At 38.3% G+C, this 12602-nt stretch overlaps 1 protein-coding gene across 1 annotated transcript in view; it reads left to right on the plus strand.

Annotated features, from left to right (window-relative positions):
- The first annotated feature begins 441 nt into the window (after window positions 1-441).
- LOC134226453 (uncharacterized) overlaps window positions 442-12602 on the plus strand; it is a 187990-nt gene continuing 175829 nt past the window's right edge. Inside the window, 1 exon segment of the mRNA XM_062707230.1 lies at window positions 442-782. The gene's annotated coding sequence lies outside the window, so the exon portion shown is untranslated.

Genomic DNA, 12602 nt, shown 5'->3' on the forward strand with positions numbered 1-12602 from the left:
TCCAGTGTGGTGGACACGAGATGAGATAACATCCCTCTTGTTTGTCGGCACCGGTGACTGGGTTGGATGGTCGGTTGGTCTGTTGAGTTGGGGTCATTCAAGGCAAGAGCAGCAGCGCAGCATCTGAGGGTAGACTCTTAACGAGAGTGAGAGTTTTTTTTTCTCACGCGACATTGTGCTGTTATGGGGTTCTGGCATGTGGCGTCTGATGCTGGGGCTCCAATCCAGCAACAATCGAATCGGGGTGAGAAGATGATGTTTGTGCACGGTGGTGCGCTCATTTGTTGATCGTGCAACTTAAATTGGTAAACTAAGAAGGAGGGAGGTTGTTTTAGGCCGCCGCTGAACAGGGATGTTGATGATCATCTTTTGGGTGTGCGCGCGAAGCTTGAAGACTGTGAGCGAGCGCGAAAAAGTATTTAAGTTATGTCAGCATGTTGAAGCCTTTCAGTTGTCACACGGACACTCGACCTTTTTCCTTACACTCGCTAGTACGGTAGTTTCGAATTCTATCGCGGGACCGCACTGGACAGCTTCGAGCGGATTTATTGGTTCTGTGATTAAAGAGAGAGTAGATCCTGCAGTGATATAGTGGAGAGCTTTTTTGGGAACTTTTTATGGACTGTTGGCTTTCAGAAGAAAGTGTTTAGTGCATTTTTGTGAAACAGAAAACCAGCTCTGGACAGGAAGAACTTTTATGAACTGAAAGCTCTAAAGTGTGTGAAAGAGTGTAAAGGATATAATAGTGTGTTATTGATACAACAATAGAAGGATTCCCAAGTGTAAGTTAGCTGTTCTGATTTTTTACTAACATCGATCTATAGTACATACAAGGTATTTGAAATATTTAAAAAATATGTGCTCAGAAAACAAAAATTGTCGTTCCACACTTTACTTTCTAGAATAGGGTAATAATATTTATTCAATTCTCCTTAAACATGAAAGCAATAGATATTCGCGTTGTTTTTTTTTTAATAAATGTATACTTTTGAATTGAGAACAAATATATAAAATGACCACACGTGTAGATGGACGGGAAGTTGGACAGTTGTTAGAATGAAATGATATAACCATGTGGTTCTGGATGACCGTTACACTGATGCTTAGATCAGAATGAACAACGGTAACGAGAAAAATTTGATATATTTACCATCCTGCCTAATGCCATATCGAAATAAATCACGGAAATAAAGCAAAAAAAAAACGAAAATTTATAAAACACGTTAAGCTTTGGCAAAATCATATAACAAAAACAGTTAATTGCGTACAGACCCCAATTGATTTTGGCTACATGTTTGGAACGTTCATGTGGCCAAAATCGAATGGTTTTTGTTTTTTCATAAAACTTCACTTATTGTGACATTAGAAACTGCAGTGTGACACTTGTTTTACGTGGATTTTGAGATCTAAGCGTTTTTACCGCAGCATTTTTATGCGATTTTTTTACGCCGGTTTTGGAATGTAACATTTTTTTACGAAGATTATGAGATTTACGCGGTTTGGAAGAAATTTCGAAAATAAACATTGTGTGGTCTGGTCTGGATATGGAACAAAAAAATTTCAATATTTATTGAATTAATTATAGCAGAAATGAAGTAGGTATTGTGCATAAATTTCAGGTGCCGACTGTCCAAATGGACAAGGGTGCTATGAACAATCATGCCCAGGATTTGTATTTCTAGAGTACTGTTGGTCTAATTTAGTGGTTATCCACCTTTTTGCTGAGCGGTAACCTTAGAGGCCTTGGCATTGCTTGAGATATCCACTACATATTTTCGCTGGGATTTCGTACTCTATTTGAAATATACTTCCATTTCAAACATTTAGTTACGTAAATACGCCGGAAAGATTATCTCCTCGATTTAAATTTGCGACTTTTTAACTGACTTGTAATATTTTGTTCGTAAAATTAAAACGAAAGTTAATTCATATCTATTCATGCGTACATTAATTATAGGATGTCCTCAGTTATAGGGCTAAGGGATATCCGATGCAATTTGTGATTGATTGAATCTGCTACATGAAAACTTAATTTAAAAAAATCGTTAGTTTTTCAATGGCGCTTGGTACGTACAATCGATTTGGCATTTAGATGCTATCCATAAAAATACATAGCTGAACTGTTGATCACAAGGATTTCTCAATAAAATTTTCAAATTTATTTTTAAACTTCCGCCAAAACTATGATTTTTTTTAAATTTTTACTGAGCTGATATTTGGATCTTGTTTTGCGATAAATATTAAAAGATTTCGACGAAAAAAAAAGAAATTCAATGAATTTGGAAAACCCATTATTGGTTCATGAATCTTCTCGATCTTCGATGTTTCGATGAAAGAGTTTTTATATTCTAAAGAAATTATCATTAGCTCCAGGCAACGCTTCATAAAAATATAGATCAATTGTTTTATGACGAGCTCCACTGAAAAAACAAAACCAAAAAAAAAGTTTTTTTTCTACCTTCATGACTTTTTTGAATGGTGAGCTGGGAGTATTTTCTAAGTCAATTTAGGAGTTATTCCAGAGTAATTAGATTTTTTTTTTGATACTGTTGACTATCTACACGCAAAAAAAGCGTTCATGAATTCGTGAACTAACAATTTCACGGTGTATTTTTTCATGAACAACAGCCACGGATTCGGGAACAAAGTCAAGTTTTCTGGAACGTTCTGGAAAACGTGACTGGTGTTCCGGAATCCATGAATTAAATCACGGTGTATTTTTGCTGGTTCACGAATTCGGGAACGCTTTTTTTTGCGTTTACATCTCGATGTTTTGTATCTCGATATCTCTCCTTATATCGATGGTTTACTCGGTCCTTTCAATTCTTCTTCGAAGTAATTTGATCTTTATGCCACGGTGATTTATTAAAATTTCCTAGAAAAAGCTTTACACTTTTTCGAGGTTTTCTAATCTTCGCAACATATTTGCAACCACTTCTCGACGACAGCACTAACATTTCTATATATGTACCTCCAATGTACCAATGAAAATTAAACTGATCTAATAGCTCTGAGTTTTTTTTTAAAAAAGGCACCCTAAAAATGGTCAATTTGTGCAGACCAATTTTTCGGATTCAAAAACGAAGCTAAATATTTCCTAAATTTGACGCAAAATATTCGGAAAAATTACATCACGTTTATTGAATGGGTATGATGATCTATAGGATGCAGTGAAATTTTCATGGAACATTACATGCATTCCAATTTTTCGACTATTTTTTAGTTTGCTTATAATTTCTGGAACAGTCTATATTCAAATTTCTAAGCTACTAGACCATATTTGGACAATAACAAATACATCAAAAACAAGATAGGACATCCGTTTTGTTGTCGTTTTTCATAGCAGCGAGCTTTTTTCGATCTAGTACCCATTACAATTTGCCTTTTACCATTCATCGATCTCTCCTTATCTCGACGGTCCATTCAATATCGAGATGTGCAGAGGTGACTGTAATTTCAAAATTTGTTTCATAACAAAAATAGTTATACAGTCGCATCCTCACTTCTCAATATTACAGTGCCAAGAAGGGATCGAGAAATGGAAGAAAAATTGAAATGTGTATTATTGGTAGATAAAAAAGAGGTCATTGCCGTGGAAAATAACAACAAAACAAATGTTGTTTCTTGTTTTTGATGAGTTTGTTATTGCCCAAAGGAGGTCTTGTACCCAAGAAATTTCACATCGAGTGGTTATCAAGATGTAGAAAGAAAACTGTATGTGGATTGAAAGGACCGAGAAAAACATCGACATAGGCATAGAACATCGAGATGTAGAGAGTCGATTGTATTATAAATTTGATCTGCAGCTTTATCCAAAGTTCATCTTGGTATTATAAATCATCCAAAAGTGCTTGTTTTCTGTAACTTGCACAGTAATCTGCGTTAGAATTTGTAACATCTCATATCAATGATTCGTTACATTCCTGAAAAAGAAATATTTGAATTTTTTTCTACTAAACGTGTGAGCCAAGTGGGAAACTATTTGGGTGGGCTTCGTGGCCGGGCGGTTAGCGACGTCAATCCTCTAGACGCATGTGATGTGGAGTGTTGATTCAATCCCCCTCCCGGAAATGAGAAAGCTTTTCGTAAAGTAAAATGTTCTCTACTGCTCCACTGGGAGTTGTGTAAATGTCCTGTCCATTGTCTCATGCAACAACATCTAGAGTGTTCAATCTGTGCGACCTCTGTTCGAAGATTCAGTCATTTTTTGAATCATTATGTGACAAACTAACTATGAATATTGGACTATTTTGATTACTTTTATAGATTGCAATAAAAAGCATCGACTTTGTTTAATTTTTGTTGAAGAATCGTATGGCATCATGTTGGTAGCACAGTCGTGACGCACTGTGCTGGTTTGGATTTTATGCATGGGTCACTTTTTGGTTTGGCTTCCGCTGGTTGCGTCAAGACCCAACTAAAGAGCGCTCATATGGTTTTCAAATACTTTATTAAAATGATTTTTTTCTATTGATAATAAATTCATGCGCGTGTTCCAATGGCTGTCAGTTGATCCAACTAAAGATCAGAATTCGTTTTTAGGTCGAGGTTGTGACCCAATCTGACAATCAGGGCTTTCAAACCAGTCGAACTAGGATTTCCAGATGACTCATTTATGCAATACCTTTATCCTTTTTTATCCAACAGCTCAATACAAAAATACAGTTGGAGGGACTACAGCTTTTCTCAAGCATGGTGAACAATTTCACCAAAGTCTGTATACAGGCCGGACTCGATTATCCGGAGTGTTGAAAAAAAAAATTCACTCCAGATAATCGAACCCTCCGGATAATCGAGCCATTTTTTGCTGTCGCTAAAAATTTAACTTTTGTGCAAATAATCTGTATTCTAGTTATTTAAAATCTAATAAAATATCCCATCACGGGTTCTGACTACCGGTAGAGGTCAGCGCCGATTCGAAAATCGTCATAATTTTGGTCGGTGAAGGCTTAGCGATTTATTTATTACGTTCGTAACGAAAAGTTTTTTTTTCAGGGTATTTTTATGACATTAACGGGAGAATCTTTTTATTTTGCCGGGCAAATCCAATGAACTGTCTCAGGAAATTCTTCCAAGTTTCTCGAATTTTCAACAGGAAATGCTCTAAAGTTTTCTCTAAATTTTTCACGGGAAATTGTTTAGAAGTTTGCCTATGCCACCGGTTTTTTTTCTCGTCGAGAATTTTCCGGAGTTTCCACTAAACAGAATTTCCTTGAGATTTTTTTTAGGTTTCACAAAATTTGTTTCCAACGGAATTGCAGGAGGATTTTTTTTTCGGCATTTCTTTGGATTTTTCCGTGAAATTTTTTATGTTGTCCATTAGTAATTCTTCGGAAGTTCTACGAGAAAATTTTCAAAAGACGAAGGGTTGTTTGGTTGAAAATCATTCGGTGGAAAGTCATTTGACCGAATACCACTTGGCCGAATAATACGTTAAGCAGAAAGCTATCTATCCGAATTTCATTTGTTCGATACGGTTGTTACGTGGAAAACGGTTTGACGGCACGACCAAACTAGTCATTTAGCTGAATGTTAGGATTGCATGGCGAAAAACGTCGACCCGTTCGGCCAAACGCCATGTTTGAACAAATGAGCTGTCGGACTAAACGTCTTTTTCGGCCAAATTATCAGTTCGGCCGTATGATCTTCACCCGTACGTCGCTTTCAGCCAAATGACATTTTTAGCTAAACCGATTTTTTCGGTTTGCTCACCTCACCTCGTCCGGCCAAGCAGCATTTTCGGTCAAACGATTTTTTCGGCAGCTCGGGTAAACAACACTTTCGGCCATATGTTCATTTCGGCCAAATGGCACTTTTATACCAAACAACCATCCAGGCCTTTTTGGCTAAAAGACCTAATCGATTAGACGACTTTTCAGCCAAATGACCTGTTCGGCCGAACGACATTAACGGCCATATGTCTATTTCGGCCAAATGCCAGTGTGATCCATGGAGTGTGAGTTTGATTCCCGCCCTAGTAAGGAGAAACCATTTCGTGAAGCGGAAAACGCTCCGCTGGTTCACTGGGTGCTGTGTGAATGTCCTGTCCATTGTCTAATGCTAAGTGTTAAGTATTCAGTCTGTGCGACCTCTGGTCAAAGACGGTGATCCTGTCTTCCTTTCTTTTAAATTCTACAAAAAGATCTTCCAAATTTTTAAGGAAATTTACTCAGAATTTCAACGGTAGTATTTTCGAGATATCGAAGGAAATTCTTCAGAATTTCCAATGAAAGTTTTTAGTTTTACGTTTTACGCTTTTTCGTTTGTTCAATGAAAAATTGTGTGGAAAATAGCTTTTTTCACGAGAAATGCTCTGGAGTTTCAACGGCATTGCCATAAACTGTCGGCGATGACGGCGCACACCTCTAACCACCGTGTGGTCCTCCGGGAAATCCGGAGGATCTTGAAAAATGAAAACTTCTAAATTTTATCGTTCAGCATGGATCGTTGTGTATGGAACACCTTGGCCACCAGTGATTCTTTTTGAAAATGAAAATATTCATTTCATCATTAGGGAAGATCCATTATTTACGTAACGCAAAAATGGCCATTTTCAATCCCCCCTCCCCACATGTCACTTTTTGTATGAGGTATCAAAAAATTTGTATGGATTATCACACTTCAGGAAAACCATCTCCCCCTAAGCGTTACGTAATTTACGGATGTTCCATAAACACAAGGATTTTTCAGCGCAATTTGTTGTTACTATGAATATAGAAATGGTCTTTTAATCCATACATGGACTACCGTTGATGAAATAACTATTTTTTTTTTGCGGAGGCGAGCCAGCCTGGGGCTGCAAGTCTCCTTAATAAAGCTAATAAAAAAAAATAAAAAAACTATTTTTTCATATAAATATTGAGGCAGTTCACAAATTACGTTACGCTGGAAGGAGAGGGAGGGGGTCAGGCCGTGCGTTATGATTCATACAAACCAATTAAACCTTCCATATAAAAAACGTTACGAGGGGGAGGATGGAGATCCAAACTCTTCAATTTTAGCGTTACGTTATTTGTGAATGAATCCATTCCGGATATTTCGAAGGACCATTTGGTGGCATGAATCACAATGTCAATGCTGTACTCAGAATGTACATAGGAATGCTTAAAAAAATATCGGTGCTTTGAATTGAAATTCATAAAATGGCCAATTATGAATGTTCTTGATTTCCGTTCCTTTAGGGTTCTTCCACAAAATCCGTAACGCTGAATTTGATAATTTTGATACCACCCTCCCTCTCGTAACTTATGGAAGGTTTATTTTATTTTGTGTACGGATCGTAATGCTTGGTCTGACTTTCTTGTTTCCCCTAAAGCGTTACGTAATTTGTAAACAGTCCCTCAGGAAAGTAAGAAAGTCACTATCATTACTAGGTGTTTTGCACATATTGGATACTTTACGAATACACAAAGATAGTATTTCTATTTTTGTAAGATCGGTAAAAATATTACTCCGGATAATCGAGCCATTTTCTTCGGGTTATCGAGCCCCGGATAATCGAGTTCGGCCTGTACTTCTGTGAAATAATCCTAATTCAAGGTTCAAAATAAAGGGAACTAACATTGTAATCTTGAATAGCACGCCAAGTCAATAATCTGTCAAAACAAGGTCTGTCATGTTGTAGTTCCTTTTTGTTTTAACTTTAAGGATGTGACTGTGTTATATAATCTGTAACGTGCACAATATGAATAGAAAGACATCACCGAACGCTATTTTCTAATTCTGTCTTCAACATCAGGAAAGAGCGGTAAAGAAATGGATCATTATTTAAGCGAAAAAACCCCATATAGTCAACCATGTATAATAGCTGTGCAAAGATTTTTGCTTTTTGTTGCACATATAATTCAAAATCCTTCTGGTACATGTACCCCAGGTTGAAAACTGCTGGTATGTAGCATACCGTGAGAGAGTTTTTTTTTGCAAGTTGTCATGATATAGAACTGATTCGGGAGGGTACCCCTAGGTTCTAATTAATATTGCATGGATGGTCAAGAGTCACTTGTCATAAGACGATTTTGTACAATACCATTTAATTAAATGGGATTGGTCAAGAGTGATAAATTCTTTTCAATTCAATTCAAATAGGACGGTAGAGGAAAACTTCAGCTCCACATGTGCGCTGCTCGGGAAATGCACGAACTCTGCTAGTCCAAAAGATTCAGATCAGTGTCATCCCAACAAACAGTTCATGCCGAATAAGCTAGTTTTTCAGCTGAAGAAGACCATTTTTGACTACATAAGCGCTTCACCCATCTCCAATGTTTGTTGGGATGAGTTGTGACATAATATCAATGTTGTCTGGTAAAATCAGGTAGCTGAAAAGACCTTCTAATAAATAATGTTATACCCTCCGAAACGACAAAAATAATGACATCATCCAATCCATTGCGATCTTGGTCAATCGCGTCATATCATCCGAAAATTCGTTTGTGTTAATGTGCCCCAACTGGTCTCTATCAATGTGGCTTTGAAGTCTTCCAATGATCCAATGATATATGGGCTGGGCGGGGCAGACGGTATTCGCGATAATTATACAATATCTAGAGAACACCTGGTGGTTGAATGGTACTGTACTAAAAACTTCTTTGCCTTTGACCTTGCCATTGACGTTAACAAGCGGTACAAAGTGTGGATTCAGGGATACGATAATAATCAAAATGCTTTCATCTTTTAAATTGTGAAACTGTATAGCGCAGTACTCTAGTTAGTGCCCTACCCACAAATGTGAACATTTTTGAAAACTCTTTCACGTAATAAGTGCACGGCCTCTCGTTGCATATTACGGGAGATGGCGCTGATTTTCTTTGACTGAAATAAAAGTTTGGGCAAAATGGTTTTACGACGAAAAACAGTTTGGCCAAAAATTCCATTTGGCCAAAGCGACATACGGCCGAATTGGTCATTTAGCCGAAAAAGCACTCTTCCCTAACATGTCGTTTGGCTGAAGTGGTCGTTTGGCCGAATAGGTTCTATGGCTGAAAATATAGATCGGCTGAAATGGTTGACAAAAAGGGCTTTTTGTTCGAAAATGTCATTCGGTCCAACGGCCAAATGTTGAAATAATTAATATTGAGCGTCTTAGGGGAAAATGTTACAAGGTTAAAATACTTCAAACTCCCATTTACTTCCACTTTAATCACTTATGTATCAACAGATACGTTATAACAAAACACTGACGAAGTTTTCAAGTAGAAAACGAAATACTGTTGATACATAAGTGAATATAGCGGAAGTAAATGGAAGTTTGAAGTATTTTAACCTTGTGGCCAAATGTTGATTACTGAACGGGTAATATGGTCAAAAATATCCACCCGTTTGGAAAAATAACATTTTCGGCAAAATGGTTTACCTGCCAAATGACAATTTCTACCAAACAAACAACTTTTTCGACCAAATGGCCAGTCGGCCGAACGACATTTTTGACCGTATGTCCATTCAGCTGAATAAAATTTTCGGCCAGATGGGTTTTGGCCTAATGGTTTGTTCAGCCAAATGACATATTCGGCCAAACACATTTTGTCCTTGTGTCTATCAGCCAAATGGCCCTGCCTGTCGTTTGGCCAAAAGTCATTCGACAAAAAGCCATTTATTCGAATAACAGGTTAGTAGGACAAAAGTCATCTAGCCAAATTCTATTAGGCCGAATTAAACGTTTGTCCGAAACAGTATTAGGTCGAAAATGGTTTGACCGAAAATGACATTTGGTAGAAAACGACAAACAGCCGAAAGGCTCATTCGGCTTCTTCTTCTTATTGGCATTACATCCCCACACTGGGACAGAGCCGCCTCGCAGCTTAGTGTTCATGAGGCACTTCCACAGTTATTAACCGCGATGTTTCTAAGCCAGGTTACCATTTTTGCATTCGTATATCATGAGGCTAGCACGATGATACTTTTATGCCCAGGGAAGTCGAGACAATTTCCAATCCGAAAATTGCCTAGACCGGCACCGGGAATCGAACCCAGCCACTCTCAGCATGGTCTTGCTTTGTAGCCGTGCGTCTTACCGCACGGCTAAGGAGGGCCCCCTCATTCGGCCGAATTGGTAATTTGACCGAAAATGTTGTTTGCCCTAACGGTTTATTTGGCCGAAATGGTCGTTTGTGCTAAAAAGTTATTTGATCAATAAGACCATTTGGCCGAAAATGTCGTTTGGTAGAAATGGTCTTTTGCAGAAAGAGTAATTTGGCCCGAAAATCGGAATATAAAGTTGGGGACCATCACGAAATCATGTAAGATTTTAAACGCCAATAGAGCTTTTATCTTTCGATGGTTTTTGCAGATTTATATATCAATCGACTCGGAAACTCTCCAGCAATTTTACAATTTCATAGGGGTCAATAGAGGTCCCAGCATCGATGAAGGTGATTCCTGCATCTGTAGCGTTTCAGTGAAAAACTATCAAGTGACTGTAGTCGATGTCAGCACCATTCCAGTGAAAGTTTCTCGCATGGTTCTGGCTCTGCTGTTGCAGTTAGTGATTGAAAATGCGCAAAATCGAAAAAGCGCGGGAGGGACACATGGACATTTTGGATGGATGGTGTCAATGACAGCCAAGTGAAATTTTCTCCAAACAGAAAAACCAAAATCATAATCTTAAGAGAAAATTTCACTTGGCTGCTACTGATGCCATCCATGCCAATTAATTTTTGTTTCGTCTCCCTTTGACGCGCGCTCGTGATTCTGCTACCGACGGCAACTTTCTGCCGTCGGCAAACGATTATCATTATATGTCTCGGCTCAACCTTGTATAGAATGCTGCCACGAGCGCTACACACGCCTCAGTAGCGAAATAGCCAACTCACCTGAAAACATCTTAGACTGGACCGAGAATCGTACTTGCCATCTCCGGATTAGTAATCACCTCATATCGAGTAACGAAAATGCGTGACTAATGGGCCTTCTTAATTGATTACAAGAAAGCACTAAAATGAATTTTTCTAGCCACATTTGGACTATGGGTTGGCTGTTTCGCTACGATGTAGCAGTGTATGTAGCAGTCGTGGCAGTAGCGATGGAGCACATTTCTGCAACGGTGGTGTCTGAAGTACCATCGATGTGCAAGTGGCAATGGAAGCAGCTTCCAAGCCACTTGCAAATCCATACTATTGAGTAATTGCTGTTAATGATTCTAAATTAAAATTATTGGAAATAAATTGGTTCTTTTCAGAACAACAATTTTATCTTCAAGATGCTAATCATAATCGCTGGGCGACATTGCGTAGCGGGCATGAGTGATTGGAAATGCACATTATTGAAAATAAAGCGGTTTTTTCCAAGACCACCATACAAAAAGAACTGATCCGAGAAGAATTTCATCAGAGTACAAAACACAATCGCTTGGCGACGAAAGAAAGATCAATCGCAACAATGGCAATACGCTGTCCAACTTCTACAAGACACGACGTCTTGTACACAACCCTTCTGATTTTTTTTTCTTATTATCGAACTATGTCATGGATTGAACGTTTGAGAGTTCGGCAAAACGAAGAATATTATGGAAAGGCTTCTAATTTTCTATGAGGCACAGTTGTTTTAGTCTGCAAGTAAATGAGAGTACAGACAAAAACTAATAAGATTTATGTCTTGAAAGGAGTCATTTAAAGCCTTCTCTGGATTATTAGAAGTTCTCAAACTCGGTGGCCACCCAGTTTTCCTCATTTTTAGCTTTAATTCGTTGAATGTGTGTTCGTCGCAAATAACTCAATGCGTATTGATTCACTGAACAAATGATTGCTATTTTATTGATGCCTTCTGATTTAGTTTACGGCTTATTCAGTCCGACATAGGTTATAACTGCTATAAAACTTAACGATAATGATTGTTGCACCAGTATACCCCTTTATTGTAAGGTTTAACTTAGTAGAATATGTATTGCCATCTAGGTAGCATGGGATGCATATTGAATAAGACTAAAGTACACGACACACGTGATCCTGACCTTTCCCATACTAAGTTGTGCAAACGCTCCGTAATCGATCAATGAATCCGGCGGATGAGGTAATGTACGATCAGACCACCCTTCTCGCGCTCTGCCGTCTGCCGACAGGACAGATGACCAACAGGACTGGTTATCAATAACTAATTTTATTAGCGTTCTCGGCGGCATCAAACTAATTGACCCCATCATCCGCAGTATCCCACAGTTATATTTTGCAATGTAATAAGAACGTCAGCAGCAGAATAAAGTTTAGAATCCGTTTCTCTGCCAGTCCCATACGTAGATCTTTCTGCAGTAAATCCTTCAAGCAAGTGGCGGTTAAAGATCTAACCGCTCACAGAATCCGCAATCGATAGACACTAAAAATAAAATAAACACAACAGCGACGCATCTTGGATACCTATAGGGGGCATCGGATCAAATGCGTTTCTGAATGGTCAAATACGAAAACAAGCTGTCCAATTCACTTCTTTGTTGTTATGGAAATGAACAATTTTGAGTAAATTTGAATTAATTGGAAGTGTATTTTACCACCTTCCCACATTGCACATTCCCCCTGTACAGAAAAGCTCAAAGTGGCGTGCAATGATGCGTTCAAATGTCAAATGTCGCTGCACAGCCGTATACGATCGCCGAGTGGCGGATCTGCTCCTCCGCGAAT

Source organism: Armigeres subalbatus, chromosome 3, assembly GCF_024139115.2.
Source record: "Armigeres subalbatus isolate Guangzhou_Male chromosome 3, GZ_Asu_2, whole genome shotgun sequence".
NCBI classification, from domain to species: Eukaryota; Metazoa; Arthropoda; class Insecta; order Diptera; family Culicidae; genus Armigeres; species Armigeres subalbatus.